The 6,000-nt window shown below is 43.8% G+C and overlaps 1 protein-coding gene across 1 annotated transcript in view; it reads left to right on the top strand.

Moving 5' to 3' along the window:
* Positions 1 to 2,428: 2,428 nt before the first annotated feature.
* The window catches only part of LOC145399980 (thymidine kinase 2, mitochondrial-like), a 60,999-nt gene continuing 57,427 nt past the window's right edge, over positions 2,429 to 6,000 (top strand). Inside the window, exon 1 of the mRNA XM_080272480.1 lies at positions 2,429 to 2,469. The gene's annotated coding sequence lies outside the window, so the exon portion shown is untranslated. The remainder of the gene's footprint in view (positions 2,470 to 6,000) is intronic.

Raw genomic sequence — 6,000 nt, 5'->3', positions numbered from 1 at the left:
AGGGAAGAGGTCAAGGAGAGAAGCGATAGAAAGTTTGGGTAGGAAAGAAAAAGTTATACGTGAAGTAAAAAATTGTTTCCCCCCCATTGAGCGCTCCCAAGGTGGCGGTTATCTCAGTAGTCCATAAAATGCATAAGATAGAGACCACAGAATACTATAATACGAAAATATGTCCTATATTATTTTCTAATTAGTCTATACTTTGGCTTTACAAACTGTTTTTTTTTTTTTTTTTTTTTTTTTTGTGACCGACTCTGAGCACAGGCTTCACAGCCTGCTTTCAAGGCCCAGTAGTCCTCCTACGTACCGCATACCTCTACATGTCACCACTTCGGCGCTAACACCCACCGTCCATACTGAATACATGCTAGGGCTGCCTCATTCAGGACTGGTGTATTGGTATTAGCGGGGGTATTTTAACGACATGTCGGCGGGCCTTCTGGTAGATTAGTAAAGTCTGATTTTATGAAATTCAAATCCTTAAACTGTTCCCTGCCTCAGCGGGATTTGAACCCGGGTCCGTCAGGACTGCAGGCCAACTCTCTACCGATTGAGCCGCCGCCTCTAAGGTCATGCTTTGATAACACTCGTAGATTTGGTGTTGGTTTCAGTTAATATGAAGCATTTCTGTTGCAAATCACCTAGGCTTATACCCTCCTCTGACATTAACCCACAGTCTGTTATAAGGTAACCTATCATAATAAGGTCCCGTCCATACGAGCGGGCAATGCCTGACGGGCACTGCCCTCTGAACATAATATCCCTCGCTTCTTAGGAGTGTTACCAGATGGAGCAGTTTCTGGCGGCCATTGGTCACTAGCGGGTACACTTGTTTTGTTGTCCACACGGCAAGCATTGCCTCAACAACGGGCACGGGTGTTACAGATAGTTTGCCAGTGGTTTCCATGCTTATGACGTCATCTATGCTCGTGCCCGCCAGCCACCTTCTAAATGTGTGAATAGGAATGTGATTTGGTATCAATGTTTGCCCGTCGGGCACTGTCCGCTCGTGTGGACGGGACTTAAAGTTTTATCGTGGCATCCTAAGGTGTCAAAAAATGTCCTGCTGAGGGGTCCCAACTCCCATCGTTTTAATACGGCCCTCGCAGACCTAAGCCAGTGTTGTATGCACGGAGTGACTTATGCAAGTTATCGTTCCCTTCTCTATGTAGCCTAAATTAATCTAACCTAACCTAACCTTATCCTAGATCAACTTAACCTAAATAAACCTAAACTAAGCTAACTGACTGATTTCACAATCTGCTTGTAACATACATATGTATGCTTATTAATATTATCTGTATACCGACCTGTAGTTACCTGTAGGTCGATAAGACATCCAACTATCTCCCTGACATATATTTCATAAAATGTTGTTGATAAATGGCACAATACTTGAGATATCATGCGGATACTCTCAGCACAGCAGCTAAAAGGGCATTCGGCGATGCGCACTGAGCGGACCGGAAATTTCCAGCATAAGTCACTCCGTTCATACGACAGCAACGGTACTGATTATATTAAGTGTGTGAACTATACAGCCTCTGTCGCAAGCAGCCCTCTCGCTGCTAATGAGGAATAATGGCGGTCTCAAATGATCTTCCTGACAGCCCCCACACACACCACAAAGCCAGCCAGAAGACAGTGCGTGTGTGCTGGTCAGTCCCCAGGACCGGTCTTTCTCCTTACTATTTTTTAAGTCAGCCCATATCCCACTGACCGGGCTAATGTATGGCCCGACCTGCACTATAGGTGCAGGAAATCTGTAAACGAACGAACGAACAAACTGACAGCCCCAGTCTGGCATCTCAAGTTAGGTCTGGAAAAAAAAAAAAAAAAAAAAAGACTGAAGCCTTGTTAGGATATGGTACCTTGGATAAAGGCCGAAGAATTTTGCATTTACGGTTCGCTAAGGACGGTCGATAGTTTCCAGTGCCTCTTGTTTGTGGGTATAGATTGATAAATGTTTTTAATGAACATCACTTACGAAATTTAGCATCTCTTAATCCATATTTCTAAGCCCGTTTCCATTATAAGTAAGCTTTATTTTATTTACAAGGAAAAATCCATTACAGGAGGTGGAAAGTGCCCGTTCGTCCTACTTTGTATTAGTTATCCTAGAAACCATTGGAAGAAAACTGGTATCCATGTAAACAAACTTTAGGTCCCCAAGCGACTGACATGTTGAAACTAGTGAATTTCTAGTCAGATTTATATCGTTAGCAATTAAATATATTATGATTATAAACTCTTTCAGATAGCATTGATATGCCATGTGGCCATATACCACAAAATTAAGGGCCATACTTGCAGCAAGTGTGCAGAGAAGGATGTATAAAATCAGTGGAAAGAGCGGACCAGGAAGCAAGGATGTTCCCTCCCAAGAATGCCATACACCTGAGGCTTCACTTGTCATATCACTAGACGCCGATGGTTTAACAGATTTTACTTCAATAGCCCAAATTGTAGGTGAGTAAAAGTTTGTAATTTGGTTGGGCTAACAATGCCATAAACCAGTCGCCGTTAGTCGTATCACTAAAGTAGGGTAATCTTACGGCTTTGTAGTCCGATGTAGGTCAGTATAACCCTTAGGGTTTAGCGAGTAAATTTTTGTAAGTTGTCCACAATAATTTTGGTAAATTTTTACTTTAGTCCTACCCTGCCATACTTTCTGAAGAGTTTCAGAATGCAATGTTTTATAGTATTTTTCATGTGAATCTGAAAGTCATTTCTGTCGCAAATCACTCGTTTTCCGTCACCCCCCCCCCCCACTGTACCAATGTTGTAAGGAAAATACAACGAAAACGAGTAATTTGCACTGAACATGACCACCAGAATCACATGAATAACACTATAAAACATTGCATTCTGAAACTCCCGTGAAAGTAAAAATGACAACCTACCTAAAGTAACAGCTCCCGAATTACTCGAAACCCACATCGGCCTAAACGGCACCGAATTACTAAGAGCAACCGAAATACACAGATATTACACACCATTTATATAGATCTCCATCACTTTACTAAAGTAACTGAACCTAACCTAACCTACCTAACCTAACCAAACCTAACCAACCTAACCTAGCCAAACCTAACCTGATCACTTACCTTAACTGTCCTCCTCACTGGACTGATCCCTTACAATCTGTGGTTTCGAAGGCACAATACCTTCTCTTGGTCTTGGGGAGAAGGTATTTCCTGGTGCACCTCCAAACTTTCTTGTCCTCCCTGTAGCTCCACACGACGTTGCACTGAGGACACATTACTTCTTTCGGCAGTATCCCGTGGTTTCTAAAAATGTGAAGGCTGGCCGCGTTATCTTTGTTTGTTTATTTAATTACATCAAAGAAACTTGGGGAACAACCTTCACAAAAGGCAGCTATCGTGTAACTGAATCAGTTCTGAGTTCAAACTTTCCCGCTCATGCGCGGGCTCACATACGAAAATCTCGGCATGTGACTGGCTTGATATGACGTCATGGAATGTGTTTGGCTAAGTTCAATTTTAGTTACCAGAATCTGGCAGTAGGTGGCAGGACCAGAACCTTGTGTTTACTCCACCATGCTGGCCAATCTTAGAGCAGCATCCTGGCTCCTTCAGATAATAATAAAAAAAAAAAAATCTCGGAAAATATTTATTTGCGACGGATGTTTACTGAGAAGAAAATGATGTACTCAGTACACCCTACATATATAGGTAAGTCATAATTTCCAGCCGCCGGGTAGGAATAAAGTAAAATAATACCCAGGAAAGGTACATGAAAGCAAAGGATACATTGACTGAGACAGGCATAAGTCATCATGTTGGTCGTGTTGGTTACAGCTGCAAAAACAGTAAAGACACTGCTTGAGGAGAACAGTGAAAGAGGCTATAGATTTCATAGTCCCCGCTTTATTTTATCGTGTTCTTTAAGTGAGCTGTCGGAGAAAATGAATCTGAGTTGTATGGTAGACCTCAATAAAACAAGAACCCAGTTGATCACACACGACACGACCAGAGCTGCCTGCAACTTTGCTCTCCCCGCCATTCGCCTCCCTGTGTCCAAGGCGACTGTCCGGAGAATCCTTCGAGAGGGAGCCAGGGAGAAGCTAGACCTGTGTACTGATACTGAACGACCCACCAGCGTCACCATTCATCACTGATAAGTATCCTGGGATGGAAGACATCTGTGGAGCGTCCCACCCTCCCCCGCAGCTGTGATGTGGCTGTCGTTCATATTCGCTTGGTGTATCGCTCCCTGGGGCAAGTTACTCGATGACCGGCCACCAACAAACCCTGCAAACTAACTCCCATGGCTCACTCATTAGCCCACCACATCGTTACCAACCCCATCATTGCCCCGTTATGTCCCCTGCCTTACTTTTTACTGCTTTGTATATCTGCTTCATTGCAATCTTGACGTACCAGAGGGATATTCCCACCCTCTCACCATTAACTTCATTTCCTTACAATGCGCTGGCGTGCTGAACTGCAGATGGTGTTTTTTTTTTTTTTTTATGCGAGGAAGAAGGAACCAAAGGCCATGAGCCCGCAGTAACAGTTCCCTCAAAGAGAAAAACAAAATACAATAGAGAGCCAAATTCAAGATCCGATCATTTTGAGATGCCTGGACACACTGCGTTTGAAAGACTGGAGATATAAGCAGCAAGAAATACAGACAGAGGGAGACAGTTCCAGAGCTGACCTGTTGCATAAATGAAAGACTGGGAGTAACGGTTAACTCTTGCATTAGAGAGTTGGACAGAAAAGGGATGAGAGTTTGCTGCCAGACGGGTGCTACGCGCCCGTCGTAGAGGTGGAGGAATGCAAGCAGACAGTTCAGAGGAGCAGTGACCATTGAAGTAGCGATAGAAAAGAGATAAAGATGCAACAGTGCGGCGAAGAGACAGAGGTTGAAGGGAGTCAGTAAGAGGAGGAGAGTTAATGAGACGAAAAGCCTTTGACTCCACCCTATTGAGAAGAGCTGTATGTGGGGAGCTTCCCCACACATGAGAGTTGTACTCCACACAGGGGCAGATAAAACCCCTGTATAGAGTCAACAATTGTGCAGGGGTAAAGAAAGAACGGAGTCGGCTTAGCACACCCAATCTCTTGGAAGCAGATTTTACAAGAGATGTAATATGATCTTTCCAAGATAAGTTCCGAGTAAATGAAACCCCAAGCATGTTCAAGGATGATGCAGGATTAAGCTGAATATTATTAAACATTAATGGGTATACCTGTGGAAGATTTTGTCGGGTTGATAGGTGTAAGAACTGAGTCTTAGATGCATTAAAAACAGCCATATTATTTTTACCCCAGTCAGAGATACGAGCCAAGTCAGACATTAGGTGTGCCATAGCCTCATCCCTTGTTTGTTGAAGCAACTGTTGAGATGGGCGTTGCGGGAACCGAATGGAAAGGTGAAGGGTGGAGTCATCAGCGTATGAGTGGATAGGGTTAGATGTACAGCTTAGAAGATCATTGATGAATAAAAGGAAGAGAGTTGGTGATAGGACAGAGCCCTGAGGAACACCACTGTTGATAGATCTAGGAGAAGAACGATGGCCGTCTACAACAGCGGCTATAGAACGACCAGAAAGGAAGCTAGCAATGAAGGCACAGATAGAAGGATAGAAACTGTAGGAGGGCAGTTTGGAATTTAAAGATTTATGCCAGACTCGATCGAAAGCCTTTGAGATGTCAAGTGCAATGGCAAAGCTTTCGCCAAAGTCCCGAAAGGAGGATGACCAGGAGTCTGAAAGGTAGGTGAGAAGATCGCCAGTGGAGCGTCCCTGACGGAACCCGTACTGACGATTGGAAAGAAGGTTGTGATAGGAAAGATGCCTTAAAATTTTTCTATTGAGAATTGACTCGAAAACTTTTGAAATACAGGACGTTAAAGCAATTGGACGGTAGTTGGAGGGTTGGGAGTGGTCACCCTTCTTTGGGACTGGCTGAATGAGAGCAAACTTCCAGCAAGAAGGAAAGGTACAAGTTGACAGACAAAGGCGAAAGAGTT

The sequence above is a fragment of the Coenobita brevimanus genome, chromosome 51 (genome assembly GCF_032717465.1).
Source record: "Coenobita brevimanus isolate Jiangsu-jjx chromosome 51, ASM3271746v2, whole genome shotgun sequence".
Lineage (NCBI taxonomy): Eukaryota > Metazoa > Arthropoda > Malacostraca > Decapoda > Coenobitidae > Coenobita > Coenobita brevimanus.
This window is presented reverse-complemented; position numbering and strand designations above follow the sequence as displayed.